The 18,882-nt window shown below is 42.3% G+C and overlaps 1 protein-coding gene across 2 annotated transcripts in view; it reads right to left on the reverse strand.

Moving 5' to 3' along the window:
• The window catches only part of MCTP2 (multiple C2 and transmembrane domain containing 2), a 438,899-nt gene that overhangs the window by 381,482 nt on the left and 38,535 nt on the right, over positions 1 to 18,882 (reverse strand). The window contains exon 1 of one of the 2 annotated variants that reach the window (XM_074317382.2): positions 9,695 to 9,808. The exons of the other annotated variant lie outside the window; for it this stretch is intronic. The gene's annotated coding sequence lies outside the window, so the exon portion shown is untranslated. Of the gene's footprint in view, positions 1 to 9,694; positions 9,809 to 18,882 lie in introns of those variants that run through there. 2 annotated transcript variants of the gene reach the window in all.

Below are 18,882 nucleotides of genomic sequence, written 5' to 3' on the forward strand. Positions count from 1 at the left end.
ACACCCCCCGCTGAAGTGCAACCATACTTAACATTCCACATTTAATATTTGTGGAAGATTAGAGTTGAAGGGATCTTTAGGGGTCCAGTCCCACTGTCTACTTTTTGGGTGAAGCACTGCCCCTGCACAGGCCTTCCAATTTAAAACTTCAAATGATTCCAAGACTAACAGCAAATCGAGACGCTAGTTTTCTAATGTCAGTGTACCCTTAGGACCAGGAAACCTGAGCTGCATGAAGTTATTAGAAGTTTTTACATGTTATTACATGGTCACAAAGGTATGGATTTTCATCTTTGTTTTTCTCCGCAAATAAACTAGGGAAGAAGAATGCAATGGACGATGGTTTAGAGTAGACTCTTCTCAAGGACAAAACTCTGAAGACAGGTTCCAGTTAGGAAATTAGGAGCCGAGCCAGGGTCAGGCATGGCCAGGAACCCAAAGGAGTTGAGGGAAACCTGGACCCATCACTGTCTTTAACCTACTTCTGAATGGAGTTCACATCTACTTGAGAAGTTGTGTTTGCTTCTTACAAGCTAACATCCAGAGGAACCTCAGTTTCCAGCAGAACCCCATTTTTATGCGATGCCAAGGCACGAGTTGTGAAAGAAAAAAAAATTATCTGACTAAACTTGTTATAATAAAATTTATTTCTTGAGTAATTATTTCATTCATCCTAAATGTACCTTAGAATATCTTATGATCATTTCTTTATTCATATAACAGGTATTTATTGCATGCCTACTAAGATAAGCATTGTTTTAGTCCCTGATGATTAAAAAAGTAAACAAACCAGTAAGAGCTCTGCATTCAGAGATTTTCACATCTTAGAAGGAGCACAGGTTGATAAATACACAAATACACACATAACAACATAGATGTGTACATATCAAAGATAATTCACACAGTGACAAGTGCACTAAAGAAAGTAAAAGAGGGAAATCAGGTAAAGAGTGCCTGAGGAGGGGGAATTCTAATTTAGACATGTGAGATCGGAGGAAGCCTTGCTAAGGAGGTGACATTTGGTGACATTTTGCATGAGAGACAGCCAGGCAAAATCGGGAGGAAGAGAGCTGCAGGCACAGCAAACATCAAGTAGGACAGGTTATAAGCAGAAACATGCTGGGCATTTTTAGGAACAGAAACAGGAATGACACGGAAAGCAGACGCTAACCTGCATGGCACCTCCCAGACCTTGGGGAGGAGCAGGAATTGATTCTAAACGGCATGTACTGGGCCATGTGGATGACACAGGCACACTCTCAGCCATCCTGAGTCTTCCAGTCTAGACCATGGGGCACAAACACTCAACAGAGTCACAAAAATAAAAGCAGAACTACAGATTGAAACATGCTGCAGAGGAAGTTTCCAGCTCCACCAGAGGCTTTATAACCAGAGAACCGGATTTCATTTGGGGGTAGTGGGGGTCCTCTTGGAGGAAACAACCTTTAAGGAGAAAAATGAACAGGAGCTGTATAAGTATAACCAGTTATATTAAATTTATTATTATAAGTATAGATAGATAGATAGATGATAGATTGATTCATGGGATTCATTCACCTTAATTAAAATTAAAAACTGGTGACTCTAATGAGGTTTCTGATGAAAAGAATGACATTTTCCATCAAACGGAATATATCCCATCAGACATGAACATTTTATTATCTTTGCAATGACGGATTGATTCACTATACGGGACTTCATAATATTTGAAATTAGGAACATAGCATTACAGTTCACGAACTGATTACCATAATTACAGTTCATTTGATCTTGATTGCTTTTGTAGGGACTCCTGATTAAATCTGTCTGCCCTCGTAATTCCTTAAGCTTGGTTCTTGCAAAGCTGAAGATTCCTTGAGACAATAATTCAATGTTGTCTTTTCAGCCCTCCCCCCTCTTTCCTCCCCCTCCATATATGTATATATGTATATATGGAGTTGTAATAGTCCTTTATGGTTTGCAAAGACTTTCACTTACAGTAGTTTGAGACTCAAAACAACCTGGGGAAGGCAAGCATGATTAGTTCTATTTACAGATGAGGAGACTGAAGACCACCGGAGTGAAGGGAGCTGCCCTAACCCACATAACCCTTTCTGTGGTATTTTCTCTTCTTCACGTGGCCCGAGAACTCCGGATGTTGGAGCCATGCAGGCAGAGAATCATGCAAGCATTCTTCCTCCCCAACAGGGAAATGCATGCCCGAGTCATTTTGCTTCTTTACCAAAGGAGAGTGGAGAGGATGCAATGAAGCAGAAGGGCAGAGGATGTGTTCCCAGTGAAATGCACAGATCTTCTCACCGCTCATCCATCTTCCAGAGCTCTCAGCCTACGCCTTAGAACTGAGATACTGGCAGCCAAATAAGGAGTGAGTGTCTGCTCCCTGTGGCTTGGGAAAAGGCTGGAAGGGAGGAGGAATCTGTCCCTCTGCAGACATGAACCTCCGAAAAAGGCATCTGTCATTTAGAGTCCCCAACAAAATGAGTTGGCCAAGAGGGCTCAGTTGGGTGAGTTAGGGCTTCACAGAATTCCTAGGACCCCAAGGCCACCAGTGTAGGGGTATTGGGTGGTGGCTGCTACTTTGGAAGACTTTGGCCAGGGGAGGTGAGAGGCAGCCCCATCTATGGGGAGATAACATTTCTGGGAAATGAGGAACGGGACGCTAGTCCCCTCTTCTGTTCCTACAAATTGCCCAAGACAGCAGTGGAAACAGCCTCCCAGGAAAGAATGCCATTCCCTCCTCTGCAACACAGCACACAAAGGACCACCCCACCCTTCAGAGTGAACTATCTTATTGGGATTTATGGGATAAAAGAAAGTTACTTTGTTCAAGTCTATACAAAAATCTTCGACACGGACAGAGAAAATTCTGGAAGAAGGAAATCATGATGCAATGTTGACTATTTACAATAGTCTCAACCGTGACATTCTGTTATTTCCTTTTCTTCTTCTTTTTTTTTTTTTGGTTTTTTGTTTTGTTTTATTTATTTAGAGTCATAGCCACAGTGGTTATACAGTTCTCAACTTGCTTTGGTTATACCTTCCTCTTTAAAAAGACATAGAAAAGCATTCAAACGAGACATGGTGAATGAGAAGGTAAAGGGAGAATGAGTTGTTCAAAGCTCCAGGGGCAACCTGAGGCCACCGGTACTGCTGGGAACCGGGCTGCAGTGCACTGGTGTGACACCGTGGTCCAAACGCAGCCCCGTCCTTAAGCTCCAGGTAGAACAAATATCAGGGTGCACAGCCAGATGGGGCCATTCCCTCCACGTCCCCCGAAAGACATCCTTCCCTGAGCAAACCCCACAGACGGATGCAGGGTGGCACTTCCCCTCTGGGGAGGGGGGAGCCCTTCTCATGCCCTTGATCAGCTGATCTTAATCATTCTGAACCAGACGAATCAGCAAGTCTATCCCTTGGAGATGTAATTATCTTTTCTTTAATCAAATCTTATAATGAATGGTTCCAGGAGGTTATTAATTTTTCATTCCAGAATGAGCACATGAGGCTCCCGCGTATGAAGTTCCTCCTGCCTTTGACAAATTCCATTCATGCCTTGGGTCTGTGCCCTGAATGGACCGTACGTTTGCCTGATTAACACGCGGAATCCCACTGAATCTCACTGACAAGGGCTTCAGGCAAGGTCACCTAAACACCTACACACCTGTTCACTGTAGTACAATACGTCCTACTTAACGTCGTCCATAGCTCTGCGACTTGAAGCCAAACGACGTGTCATGGCACCAGACGCGATGCCCCACCAACTTCTTCTCCTGGGGGAATATCAGGAGCCTCAAGTTTGGTCCATTCCGTCTTCATCGCTTTGAGGAAATAAATGAAGACGTCGGATGCTGTTGGCCGCGGTGTGCTACAAAAGGTCTCTGCCACGCTGTGAAAGACAAATTGGCTCCGGCATGAATGCGTACAATGTAATCACGAGCAGAGCGCAATGAACATCCATGACATTCCAAGAGCTGTGACTGTTCCCTTCCGATGTGGTTGTGACAACATGTTCACACAGAACCTCATTGCAGAGTTGTAATTTCTTGAGGGTTCGATTCCTTGGAAGCTCCAATGGCAGTTCTCACTCATCGTTTTGCAGCTCTGCACTTGCAGAGCTGGTTTTTCTCCTAAAAGACAAGCACCACATCATATTCTTCTGGGCTACGCAGAACCTACTCTGCGTGCCTGTTTTTAATGGGATTGGTCGCTATTTTTCAAACCTACCTGACAAAGGTATGGAGGCATTTGCAAGGTTCTTTTTTTAATTTTGTTTTACTAAATTTCTTGGGGTGACATTGGTTAGTAAAATTACATAGGTTTCAAGTGTACACTTCTATAATACATCATCTATATATCCCATTGTGTGTTCACCATCCATAGTTAGTTCTCTTTCCATCACCATATATTTGACCTCCTTTACCCTTTTCTACCTCCCCCCTCCCCCCACTTACCCTCTGGTAACCACTAAACTGTTGTCTGTGTCTATGAATTTTTGTTTGTTTGTCTCGTTCAGTTTTATATCGCACATATGAGTGAAGTCATATGGTTCCCGACTTTTTCTGTCTGAAGTTCTTGATCTTTGAAAAGAAATAACTAATCAATGACTCTTCAGCAATATAAACTTTTCCCCAATTTTTGTTTTTTGGTCATTTTATGGTTGGTGCTCCATAAAGGCATGTGAAATAAATAAATGATACCTTAGGAGCAGCTCCATGCTCTGGCGTCTAGTGTTACTATAATGACATCTATTTCCCACTTCTACCTCAGTTTTTCTTTATCATATCACGGTCTTAGGTTTTTAATAGCGTTTTATCATCACTATTCCTTTTGTTAATAATTATTAGTATCAACTAGGTGCTTTAAATTATATATTTATTTTTATATTCAGTTCTTCATTGTTTTTTTCTTTCTAAACTCCATGAAAGTAGAGACCTGTCTTACTCAATATGAGATCTTTTGGCAACTGGAAAGCAGCAGGTGCTAAATATATGTGTACTGAATGGATGAATGTGTAACTATGCCTCTATAGTCTCAACCACTGAGATTTTTAGGGGTTTTTTTCTTTCCCCTAGTACTTTCTTCTTTATTCAAACAACACCAAGCTAGTACCTATTTGATTTTAAAACAACAGCAAAAAAAAGAGTGTTTGGGAGGACTTTCAAATTTGTCATTTCTCAGTGGTGATTGATAGACTGACGTTTTCACTTTTTCACCTTTCATTTCTACTCTTCATTCTAAAACAGACTGCACATTGATAGGTGCTTCCATTGCAGAAGCTGGAACAGCTCCCAGTAAGACATAGCAAAGCCTCTTTTCCCAGCAAAATCTGAGTCCATCAGTAACACATCCATCCTCCACAGCCAAGATTACAATTTTTTTCTCCGTCAGATTTCACATGCTTGGGATAAATCTGGTAGGCTATTAAATCTGACTTTCTGATCCCAGCTAACAGAGCATTTGAAGAACTATTAAAGGGACACTGTCAGGGTCTCATATATTATAGTAAGCCCTTGATAGCAGCCATTACTGCTGTGTATAACGGGAATTGTTGTTGTCTAACGATAAAAATAGGCAGGCAGGCATGAATCAGCCCAAACCATTTAATTTCATACATGTACAGCCACTGATTTGTCTGCAATAAAATTAGGCAATGCCCTTGCTGGCAAACTTATAACTTTTCTAGAATAACAAATCTCTAATTAGTTTATACTATGGCTTTGGTGCAAGTAGAAGGGAAGAATAAATAGTAGTTGATCCCAAAGGAGCTCTTGTTTAAAACAGCTTCCCCATTAAGAAAGCAAATACCAGATAGGAGTGTGTACAGAGAAGGATTTGGAGTTCTTTTGTTTTAAAATAGTTGGGAGTGGTGGATAAGCAGAACAGACTGAAAGCTGTTGTGTTGTCAGACCCCTTCTCTTTTATGCCTTCAGAGCTAAAAGGAGAATCCCAAGTTTGTTACAGGCTCCCTATTTGAGCATCACCATGATTCCTGCACAATGGTAAACCTCTAGCTGAGGACTTGCTACATTTCTCAGGAAACAGGCAAGCTCTCCTGAGCGCAGGAGGCGCTGTATAAAAATAGCCCTGTTGGATACCACCTGTGAGTCTAATGATAGGTCAAAGCCAAGAGGCAGAGAGACCAAGGTCAGAAACACCCCGTGACAAGGAGAATAGACTGTTTGCAGTAAAAACCAAAGGGGGGCGAGGGGCAGAGCCTGTGGCTGGTGAATCCATCTGATTTCTGGGGACAAGTTTTGGGAATACAGGAGATGCCTTGGGATGAAAAGACAGGACCTACTGGGCACGGTCAAGATAGAACCCAAATGCAGTCCCGAGGACTCCATTCCAGGGGAGAACAACTGGATGGGACCGGAGAGGGCGGGGCATAGGGAACGGGAAGGGTTAAGGCTGAGAACATTTCAGTCTTGTCACAGGGAGGAGTGTATATCGGAGTTCACCTGAATCCCGTCCTGTACGTTTGTGTACCGGTAGTGCCAAATGTGTTTGTCTCTGATAGAGTGGGAGAAAAAGCAGGTCCTAAAAAGCATAATTATTCTAGTTGTTTTCATACTGGAAGGCTTGCATAGGGTGTCCTTGCTGATTTAATCCTAAGTATCTGCTGCGTATCCCCTAGTGCATTCAAAGGAAGTTGCATACAGGAACAGCAAAGATACAGGTTTTAAAAAGTCCTTGCATGTGGGACATGCCTGCTTTCACCACGGCCTGCGTCTCATGCTGGCTGCAATCACCTCCATGTGTAATGGGAGCGCTGCTATGAATTCTGAATGCTGCATTACCTTGTTTTATAACTGTGTTGCCTAATAACAGAAGGAGGGCTTTGGGCCATAATTAATAGCCATTCTTACAGATCTTTTAACTCTCGGCCGTCTCCAAGGAGCTTGCCTTCCATTAACATTTCCAGAAATAGCTTACTTTACGTTATTAAAGTGCTTCGAGTGATAGTTTCCAAATTATCCCTAAGCTAATTATTAAAAAATGATTACTCAAAAGAGCTTTTCCCACTTTAAATTGTACCGCTAAGTGCCTTGCAGTAAATATGAAGATAGAGCCGTAGCCATTGGAAGAATCTCTGCTTGTGAGGCAGCCAATTCCATTAAAGTCAATCTCCAGTGTACGCTCAAATGTGTTTTCATTACAAGTTATGGCACTAAAATACCATGGGAAGAAATATGCAAATCAACAATATCAACTACGCCAGTTAAGACGAGCCAAACTAAACTAATGAAGGGATATAGCCACTATAAAGCTCTGGGATGCTTTTTTGTAAAGGTTAATTAGACTGCCTAATTATCCCAGACTGAGAGCGTATTATTCTCTTGGAAAAGAAGGCATAATTAACTTAGAGAGACTTCCCCCACAAGCAAAAACAAGTAAATAGGAAAACTCCAATCCAAGGGGGTTTGCTTTTATTGAAATCCGATGGCGGGGGATGGGGCTTGACGCTTATGTAAATAAGAGCAAACATGCACACAAACACACACACAATAGTTGCTCAATGTGGTCACCCTACAAGTTGATAAGAAGTGCCGCCTGCAAATATATATCCGTAATTTATAATCCATGTACCATACGGCGTCTCAAGACGACGAAAACAAAGAACTTCCCAGGACCTTTACGTGTATGGGCCCTGTGTTGCTTTTGGCTGCTGAGGAACAACCCCCCCCCTTTTGTTGCTAACACGACCCCAACTTCCCTTCTAATTGCCTGTTGTACCTACATCGCACGCTTACTTCCCTCACCACTTGACAGGTCATGTTCCCGAGAAAACTCCCGAGAACACCCCCAGCACAGTGTCCACTTCAGAGTCTCAGGCCAGAGTCCCTTGCCCAGGGCAGCCAGGATGGGCCCTTGGATGCAAAACTAAGGGGGGATTTTGGAATTCTATCACTTGCCAGCTACAAATGCATCCCGTTCAACAAGCTGTTGTATAATCCCAACACTTCACCCCCAACAGTCCTCGGCTCCCTAACAAATGACAAGGAACAGATAAATACTGAAATTAAATCTTATGCCCAAGCTTTTCCATCAACAGCCTATAATAAAGAGAATGGCACGGCTCCCGTCCCGGCCAGTTGGGAGCCTGACGTGACGTGTACGTCCTTAGATTAAGGGTTGCTGCTCTCTGGTCGCAAAGGTGATATGGCTTTGGGTCCTGAGATGTTTGCAAAGATGCAAATGCTCACGTGACTCAGTGAGCCTGGCAAAGGGCTGGCGGGAAGACTGTCCGAGCATTACAGTAAACTGAGTCTCGGTTTCCTCACTGGAAGAAAGAGTGGCGTCTGCTGGACAGCTCCCCTCCCAGAAGGACTTCTCCAGGGTTCTCCAGCCACCGCCCAAAAAGGAGACGACGCAGCTGCTCCTCCCTCTCCACGAGGAGGCAGAGGTTCCACCAAGAGCCAGGACAGTGCCATTCGCAGCACGTTTGCGACCTCTCACATGAGCCCAGTATTACAGGTTTCCACGATCAACATGAAAACTCCCTCTCCTTTCCTCAGCATAGAGCCCTTTTCAATCTGGGAGATTTTTCTCCTTCCTGGGGAGCAGCTTGCCCCGTTTCCTCTTTCGTTAGATGCCAGCTCCCTGGCCCGCATTCTTTGCCTCCGTACGCGAGGAAAGACATCAAAAATTGAAGAAAGTGAAATGACCATTTCCACTACCAGAAGTCAGAAGCTGCTCCACGCCAAAAGTTACAGGGGTGCTGGAGGCCCCGAAAAAGCAATTTGCTTCTCACAACATTCTATCGGGGAGTCAAGCATGATTATTCCATTAAAACAAGTCACCTCTTCCACGTTCCCTTATTGAGTTAATCCCCTCAGTGAGGAAAGGAAGCAATGTCTTCCTCGTATGAAGTGGGCACGGCCTCGCTCTGTACCAGTGGTTCCCAACATTAGCCTACATTAGAATCCCCTGGAAAGCTTCTTAAAACATAAATGCTGCCCACCCACCCCACCCCCCTGCCCTGAGTTTCTATTAGGTTGGTGCAAAAGTAATTGCAGTTTTCGCAATTATTTTGAACCTTTTCAACCATAATTACTTTTACATTGACCTGATAATTCAGTCATCTGGGGGGGGGGGTTAAAGATTTGCATTTCTAACAAACTCCCAGGTGGGGCTGACCTTGCTGCCCCAGGGTCCGAACTGTGCATGGGGACCACTATTTGTACCATATTAAGTCCCCACAGTGGGTGTAAGGACAGCAGGTAACCCCAACCAAATGGCTCATCATTGAATCTGCTTGGGATGCAGATTTTTGCCATAGAGGCAAAAATCAAAATAGAGAAATAAAGGGGTGTGGGCGGAAATTCTGAGCCTATGATACTAGCTTTCCAATCTCATCCCTGATCCATATCAAACCAAGGAGCTGATTTCAAAAGGCGAGTGAGGAAGGGGGTGGGGGGAGTCGTGGGTGGTAGGAAAACCTTCAATTAGTGCCCCTGCAACAGTAGATTGTTGCCTGGATATTATTTTTTAGTTCAGCAGTCTTATCCGCCAGGCACTGGAAGTCTAGCCAGGGAAAGGCTTGTAATTGTTTTTATTCACCCTGAAAACTAAATGCTGGTTCAGATGAGAATTCAATTGATTTGCAAACAGCGTTGCCTCTTTTTCCTTGTCAACACACAGACAGCCAATTAATGACATTAAAGATTAATTAACGGGGAAGCGTGTGCAGTACCTGCCAAAAAGACGATGAACCGTGGAGTTCCACGTTTCTTTCCAGAGAGGAAGATAAGCCTCGGGAATGAAAGGTTCAGTGGCAGCTTTTGTCCTGGGGACCGAGTCCATCCAAGTCAGGATAAAGAAAGTCTCTTAGAAGGCCAACTAGGGAAACCCAAGCAGCAGCCCTGTCTTGGCCACCCTGGGGCACCAATCAGTGTGAGCCACCCTGCGAGCCAGGGAGGAGCCCCACCTGGCCAGGGGAGCAGACGTTGTCACCGACACCCTCGACCTCTCTTCCTTCCAGCAGCAGCCCTGAGCTGACTCTCCATTCCGGCACCTTCCCAGCTCTCACAATCACATCCCACTTCCCGAGAACACTCTTTTCATCTAAAACCATCTTTTCTCAGACGACTAGGCGGAGGCTGCTCATTTTCCTTTCGAAGAAAGTGGTATCAAAAGTCAGGTTTGCATTTTAGATAGAAAGTGTAACTGGGGTTTCTCACCAGAAAACCCTAGACCACTGCTGGTAGCCCACGCTGGATAGCACTTCACAGCTCTCAGTGTGTGCTTTCCTTTGCATTCGGAACCATGAAATACTCCCAACATCCTTGAGAAGTAGCCTTCACTGTTTTTGCTTTTGTTTGTTGTGTTTTTTTTTTGCAGATGAAGAAACTGAGCCAACATGGCTGTGTGGAGTCTAGAGAGAGGAGGTGTCAAAGATCCCCCCAAAGGTGCCAACATACCCATTGAGTTACTGTGGGCATCTGTCAATGATAATGCTGAGTAAGGGGCGTGGCTGTCTAGCCCAGGGGAGTTAATGATGAAAATCTTACACTGAGAGAAAATAAGGAAGGCTGTAACTTGTAAATCTAGGATAAGCAGCTAACCAATTGAACACTACTCAGTTAAATAAAGGCTATATAGCCCATGGATCCACAATGTGACTATACGATACAGTGCCAATCCAGGACACTTTTGAGAATGACAGGAGACAGACAGGAACACATAGCCACCCCGGGATTAGCAAAGTGCTTCAGAAACAAATCTCCCATGATCATCAAAGTTTCAGGGTTCGGTATTCTGAGTACTGCTATTCTGGGTGCCTTGGAGACACATAATTCTAGAGTAGAAATGTGTGTTTAGCCAAGGTGAATTTCCTGCATATTCTTGCCCAGAAAAGATTCTTCAGTGAAAACCTTTTAGAAATGATTGGAAGAGGTATATAATCAGAAGGGAAGAAGGGAATAATGTCAGTGGAAGCACTGAAGAAAATTGTATGGAGGAGATGACATTTAAGTTCAACTTTCAAGGACCAGTAGACAATCAAGGGTAAGATAAAGAAAAAGAACATTTTGAGGTTAAGGGAATTGCTTGAACCAATAATAAACCAAGGCAATACTATGGATGTAGGAAATGTCAAGTTATTCCAGGGAACAGTGAGTAGTCCCAACTTTAATGACAATTTTTATGTCTCTTTAATTTAGTTTTTTTTTTCCTCTTAAAGAGTAAATGACTGCAGATTCCACAGCAAGTTTAACAACACGCAATGTTATTTTATTTAGCATGGACAATTTTCCCAAGAAGTTAAATATTATGAAGTTGCAATTAACTTCAGATAAAAGATAAAATTTGCTTTAAGTAATATTCAATACAAGAGTTATAGTGGTGATTTAAAAAGCCATTGGTTGCAACGCTTGATAACATTTGATGTAATTATCACAAAGGTTACCGAGCCAGCAGGAAATACTGCAAATAAGTAAAGGCCTAGATTTGGAAACAAGTCGGAGCTGATAACTACAGCAGCACTGGAAACAAATTAAAGAGTAAATGCACCCACTCAAATCCCCAGACACCCGTGCTTTTGCCTTTCTTGTGCAGCTACGTGTTGAAGTCTCCATATTTGTTTGCTCAAGTTCATGTGCAGGTAGACAGACCAGTGGGTCACGATGACACAGGTAAGCAGCTTGGGTTTCTGTGCCTTTGTGATTGCCTGATGTTCAGAACGCATCCCAGAGCTGCACACCTCACAAGAGTAAAGGAGGATTTAGGAGAATCTTGAAACGTTCATTCAATGAATGCAGACATTAATAAATCCGATACGATGCCGAAAGAGATCTCAGAAACCAACAGAACTCTGTATGGTCACTTGATGTAGCACGAAGGAAACACTGCAGTGTGGTGGGCATAGGGTGGTCTCTCCTATGCAAGGTACTGGATGAACTGACAGACGTATGGAACAAAGTGAATCTTGACCGCCCCCCCACCTAATACTAGACACAACTATCAACTCCAGACAGATTGTAGACCTAAATGTGAAATAAAAACAATAGAACTTTAAGAGAAAGACACAGGGGAATATATGTATGGCTGCAGGGTAGGGAAACACTTCTAAATATGATATATAAAAAAAACCTCTAATCATAGAAAAAAATGTTAAATTGGACTAAAGACTTATGTTTACAACCAGTTATCATTAAAAGCGTGAAAAGACAAACTATGGGGGAAGAAGGATTACTGAAAAGCATGTATTTGTATATACTGAAATGCACATCTTCAGGAAAACAAAGACAATGTAAAACTTGTGGAAACAAAGGAAGGAATGCAGGCTGGACCTCGGGAAAACTGGGGCAAAGATAAATGGCCAGCAGCTTTGGGAAGATACCCAGAGGCCTCCTGCATTTCTCCTGCAGGCCTGTCCATCCACAGCCTCTCTTGCTGGCTCTGGCTCTGGGAGCTCTGAGTGGTCAGAAAGAGTAGGCTTTAAGCTCACCATGAGAACAAAAAGATTTTGAGGTGCTTGTGCTCTTAAAGTCACACACACACACACACACACACACACACACACACTCATCTATCTCTCTATCGAGATTTTTTTTTTTTTCATGCAGACAAAGGCTGTGTGTTCAAAGCTCCTTTCATGCTCTGTCCTGAGGCCTATGGCACTTTCCATTGATACCAAAATGTGGCCTTGGCATTGTCTACCTGTTAAAAGAGATGTTTTAAATCACTCAGACGTAAAACGGCAAACTGTCCAGGTTGAGCTGTGAAAGCTCTATTTGGAATGAAGCGAAAGGCTGATTTTCTACACCACACAGTTCCTCTGCAAAGCTGACTCCCTCCTGCGTGGTTCGGATGCATGTTGGTTTCGGCAAAGCACCACAACTAAAGTTCTCACTGCAACTCCTTTGCTCTCTTTCAAAGGGTCCTGAAACCACGCGCTGGACCCCTCAGCTCACCTCCAGCACAATCTGAAAACTGCTGGCGTTGATGGGTCACAGTATTTCACAGATTCACGCATGCACCTAATTGCAACCTCAGCAGACATCTACTGGATGCCTCCTTGTACTTCCTCATTTCCCTGGAGCATGGCTAAGCAGAGATTTGGGCAGGTAATCCAAAGGCATACGGAAAAAGGGCTACAGCACAAACCCATGAACTCAGAGCCCTTATCCTTCCATCAGTGGCATTTCCGGTGCCACAGCCCTACGTCTCCTCCATACCTCTGAAATGTGGGGTAACTTCTAAAGTAGCTTAAAACTCTTAAACACAAAGGAAAATGTTCAGGGAAAGACTCCTCATCCAGCTACCATAGTGGCAAAAAATTTGGACAAGATAAGAGCCACATGGTACAGTAAGATTTCTTTTTTTTGGCTTTATTTCACAATGGGGAGAAGGTGAAATAAAGGTTTCTCCACCATCCTTCTCCAAAATGGGGACCAGATTCACAGGGCCCCAGGAATGAGCCATAGAAGTGGGTGGACCTTTCAAAGGAAAGAGAAAACAGGGAAGCCATACGATTACATGTCTGCTCCCTTAGACTTCAACTTTCTCCAAATGAGACAAATTTGTTTTCCCATCAACAGTCAAGTTCCAGTCAGGCGTTCTCACCTAGACAATCAGATGATTAAGACGCAAGGGGTACACTTGGCAGAAAAGCCATATTGTAACCTGCGAGGATCTTTCCGTTGCACAAAACTCTATAACACACATGACAAGTGATCATTAAATTGTTGAACAAAATTCGTTTTATAAAAGTTCTCTCGTAAATTAGGCCAAAATGTCCCTCCCTGTAATTTTCGTCTTCATTCTGAATTTTGCCTTTGGGGAAGTACATTACAAGCCTAATCCCTCTTTACTTTGACAGTCTGTTAAGTACTTACAAACCACAAGCATATTACCCACCGCCAGCCTTTTCTTGTCAAAATTAGAACCACAGCCCCTTTAATTACATTTAAATTTCCACTCGGTATAATTTTTTTTCAAAGACCAGTAAAATGGTAAGTTCTCTACCTTCATTTTTGGATTAGAAAAATCAATCTATAGTCATCGTAAAAATAATTTTCAAATTCAGATAAATATGAAGACATAATAAAAATCACCATTAATTTCATGACTCTGAAAAAAATGCTATTATTTGGTTGTATATTTCTTTGACCTATTTTCGGTGCATATTTAGAAGTATAACTTGCATATTTTGAAATGGGTCCATACTCTACGCACTGTTTCAAAACTTAAAAGTTCACTTAATGCATAATGAACATTTTTTCTTATCCAAAGCGGTACTTTGGATAGACGTCCAGTTCTGCAAAAAGATGACATAGACTCTTTGTCCCCTGGAAAGTACTCCAACAGGCAATGATAAAAGGGACTTGAAAGCTGGAAAGAAGGCAGGCTGGCGAGGAATATTAAGATTTGAGGAACAACAATGTGCTGAGCTTCTTGGGTTATTATCTTATGTCCCCTGTGCCCCAGACTGGGCTCTGGAGAGACCTGTAACCCAGAACCACCAAGACAGAGACAAAAAGACAAATGAGCAAGGGCTGTGTTCTCTGGCTGAGGGACTGGACAAAAGAAGCCCGTGTCCCTCTCTTTCCACAGCCAGCAAGTGGTCAGACCCCCCTTGCTGAGTAGCAGTCCTAGGCCAAACCCATCTCCCTCCTTAACCCAGGACCCAATCTGCTGACAGCAGCACAAACAGGGAAGCTTTGCGTCTCTCTCTCTGATCTCTATCCAGTGACATAAGCACACTCAAGTCCAATGGCTTCTGCCCCCAATACCACCACACACATATACACACAGAAGGTAGTCCAGTGACACCAGGTGACCCAGGAAAGTGCCTTTCAGCATGCAGATGTCACCAGCAGGGACTGAGTAGGGATCCCACCAGCACCAGAGAAAGAAAAAAGAAAAAAAAGAAAAAAAGCATTCTAAGGGGTCTGAGCACTAAAGTATCAATGCAAATAAAGCTCACAAAAGTAGGCCAGAATTTACACCATAAACCTAACCAAGGCTAAAATAGATTTAAATAGAATTAAGGTTCTCCTAACATAATAACCGAAGTGTTTAAATGAAATAAACCATAACTTATGCAAGGAACCAAGAAAGCCATAATTCGAATTTGAAAAATCAAACTCATGTCAACATTGAGATGAATCAGATGCTAGAATTATCTGAGGATTTTTAAAAGAGCCGTCAAAAATGTTTCAACAATCAATTACAAATTCTCCTGAAAGAAATAGAAATTATGAAAAGGAACCAAATGGAAATGATGGAACTACAAAAAAAAAAAAAAAAAAAAAGATCAAAATCTAAATGTTGCTGGATCGATTCAATAGTAAAGGGAAGATAACAGAGGACAGAATCAGTGAACTTGAAAACAGAGCAACAGGATTTTATTCAATCCGAACAAAAGAGATAATAGACTGGGAAAAGAAAAATGAGCAGAGCCTCACTCATCTGTGGGACAACAGCAAAAGATCTAATATTTGTATCTTTGGAGTTCCAAAAGGAAAAAGAGTGTGGGGTTGAAAAAATATTCTAAAAAATAATGGCTTAAAATATTTCAAAACAGGCAAAGGCATAAAAATCTACAGATTCAAGGGGCCAGATGATCTTCAAATAGGATAAACCTAAAGAAATTCACATGACACAACGTAATTAAACTGCAGCTCGGAGGGAAGGGGAAGAGGAGCGGGAGCCAGATTTGGGAAAATAGAGGCGACACTCTTAGCCTCCAGGTTTCCTGTCTCTCTTCTTTATCAAAATACTTTACTCTAGTGGGAATGATGCTGGATCTTTGCTGCAGCATTCACGGTGTCATCATGGGTAAGTCACTTAGCCTCTATGAGACTCAGTTTCCTCCGCTGTAAACAGAATACAAAAACATACCTCAAAGAAGCACGAAAATCACAAGACATTATAAACAAAAGCTCCTGGTACAGAGCAGGGACTTGACAAACTGCCCACGTTCTGTCCCACTTTGTTCTCCTCCTCTAGCTCCTCTGTTTTCACAGGCTGACACCTAATCTTTGGCTGTGTGTCAACTCTAGTCCTCACCAATGACCGTGATAAATACACACAATCTTGGTAAATGCTCAAATAATGGTTATATACATTATACCCTCTGAATTCCCTTTCTAAATAATGGGAACTGTGTGTTTAAAGCATTCCAACCTTCCCAGAGTTATTACCCCACGTTTCTCCACAGTAAATACAGAACTCATTCATACCTACTCTACTGATAGAGCAAGGTTTCAGAGAACGATATAAAGCAACAAATGTAAGACTATTTTGAAAAAGTGACTTCGTAAATTATGTAAATGTCTAACCACTGTGCTGTACACCTGAAATGAATATAAAATATTTAATGCCAAAAAAATACAAATTGAAGAAAACAAAAAAGGTAAGTGACTACATAACTCTAAGGCACTTTTTTTTTATTACACAGGATGATTTAAATTATTTGTTCATTATTTAAATTATTATTCAATTATGAGATAAAGTAGTATCTAAAATGCATTAAGCCTTTAGAGGGTGCCAAGATTTGTAGAATATACAATAGAATTATAAAAGGTAAGAACTTAAATGTTCCATTTCAGGTGTCTTTGTCAAGCAATAATTTCTCTCATTTCTTTTCATATGACCCCCTTGTTCATCACTGTGGTTTGCATTTTTCACGCTGCGTCCTTGGGACCTCTCCCCCAGCTAGTCATGAGTTATTCAAGATGTCTGGCAAAAAGAGTTTCCAGGGTAGGTAGGAGAGGTGTACGAAATTAGGAGCAAGTGGTTTGTCCTCTTTATTCACCCCTCTTTCCGTCTGTTTAGGTCCTCGCTTGTCATCTATCATGCCAGATAATTGGTTCCAGATTGAGACAGTTTTCTCTTGCATCTCCCCAACCGTAAGCAGAAACTGAGAAACTAGCTATTTTATATTATCACCACTGTAACCCTTGGGATAAGCCACCTGTAATTAACAATAGGCCTTTGCGAAAAGGCCCTGGGGGAGTTGGGAGCAGGAGAGCACGCGATGGGAAATATTAGCACATAGTATGCAGCAGACCAGTTGGAGAATATGGCCTAACGCCACTCAGCCAAGTTGAAGGGCATTGATGAAGGGATTCCATCTGGCCAGATTTCTCCTGGAATCCATAAAAATTCCAAGTGACATGTTATGCACGAGCGGACAAATCCACAAATCAGAACAAAAAGATGGATTTGCAAATGCAGTGCTTTGTGGCTGCCCAGTTGATGCTCAGAGTCCCCCAGTGTGCCACGTGGGCGGGCCTGCTGTGATGGAAGGCATCAAAGGCATGAACAGCACTGGCAGGAAGAGGCCGAGCCAGGAGAGTTCCCCAAAGCCCTTACCCCATGTTTCTCCATGTTAAGTACGGAACTCATCCCTACTCTCCTGATACAGCAAGGTTTCAGAATGACAGAAAGCAACAAATATAAGACTATTTTGAAGAGGTAAGTGCCTTTGTACGTTATATGTGCATCTAACCACTAGTCTGTACACCTGAAAGTAATGTAAAATAATATTTAATGTCAAAAAAATAAAAATAGAAAAAAATGTAGAAAAGGTAAGTGACTGTAACTCTAAGGTGTTTTTTATTACACAGGATGATTTAAATGATTTACTCATTATGTAAGTTATTATTCAGTTATTAGTCCTTACTAAATTTGGAAACATCAACATCAAGTAGCTTTTTTTTTTTAAACATTACCTTTTTGCATTTATTCATTATTAAGCCCAAGTCAAGTTGACTAGATCCAGCTCCTTCTCTCTAGGATAATGCAGGCTAAACTGAATCGAATCGTGTATACAAACATATAATTAAGACCAATAACTATACAAATAGCTGTGGTTACATAAACAATGAAGTATTTGCAAATGTGTTTCCATTTTAACAGTTCATTCTAAACTATAGCAACTTGCCAGGTACCTGCCTCACCCCTGTCAACCCCTCAGCTCAAGTCCTAGATGAGACAGTGTCATTTGGATGGGTCGGTGATGAGAAACTTAGTTTCTGGATCCTGCCATAGTATGCGGACATTTTTTTAAATCCCCTGTAATTACTGTGTCTAAGTTCAGCATGACCACAGGAAAAAGAGAACAAACTTACGTTCCCACTGACGTGTTACTGGCCAAAGTCAGCCAGGGAATTATTTCTCGTGATTACTTCCATGATGGCCCTACACCTTTTATATTTCCTTTTCAAATTACACCAACAGGGGTGCAAGTGCCACTTTATCTCCAGACTGTTAGCCAATTGCCCATTTTCTGCCTTCGGCATTACTCAGAATTGAGCACGGCTCATCTCACAATTGCACGGTAGTCATTTCTAGAAACCCCTCAAAAGTCCTTGGCCAATGATCAAGAAAGGGTTCCATGTACAGACAGAGTCCAACAGTTCAGTTGGACAGTTAAGAATGTCTTGCTCTACACTGTCCACCAGTGTTGTCTTCAAAACTAATCCTATCAGGGCACCTTTCGCCTTAATATTGTTTGCTGGTTTTATGGAAGGGTTCAAGGTATGCAGCCCAGCATGCAAAGCCCTTCTTGGCTTGGATCCCACTATGCCACCTATCTCGGCTCTCCCCAGTCTCTCGTACGCACCCTAAGCTGGTCCTATTAAATTACACATGTTGTTATTGCGTGGATCCTCTTCTATCCAATTAGAGAAGGAAAGGAAAAATAAGAAAGGCAAGTCTGAAATTTCAGAGGACAGGTTTATAAATACAAACTTAAATGGGGTTATTGTCAGGTTCTGATGCCCTGTTTTCCTCTCACCTCAGCTCTGCCAGTAATACCCTCTCTGGCTTCTTCACAAGTACTTACTGCAAGAATCTATACTTTTTTCTGTCCAGAGTCCTCACAGGTCAGCAAAATTGGAGCCTTAATGGTTTTCTTATAAGCTTTCCCAC

This window comes from Rhinolophus sinicus, chromosome 13, assembly GCF_057876585.1.
Source record: "Rhinolophus sinicus isolate RSI-liver-muscle chromosome 13, RSI-T2T, whole genome shotgun sequence".
Lineage (NCBI taxonomy): Eukaryota > Metazoa > Chordata > Mammalia > Chiroptera > Rhinolophidae > Rhinolophus > Rhinolophus sinicus.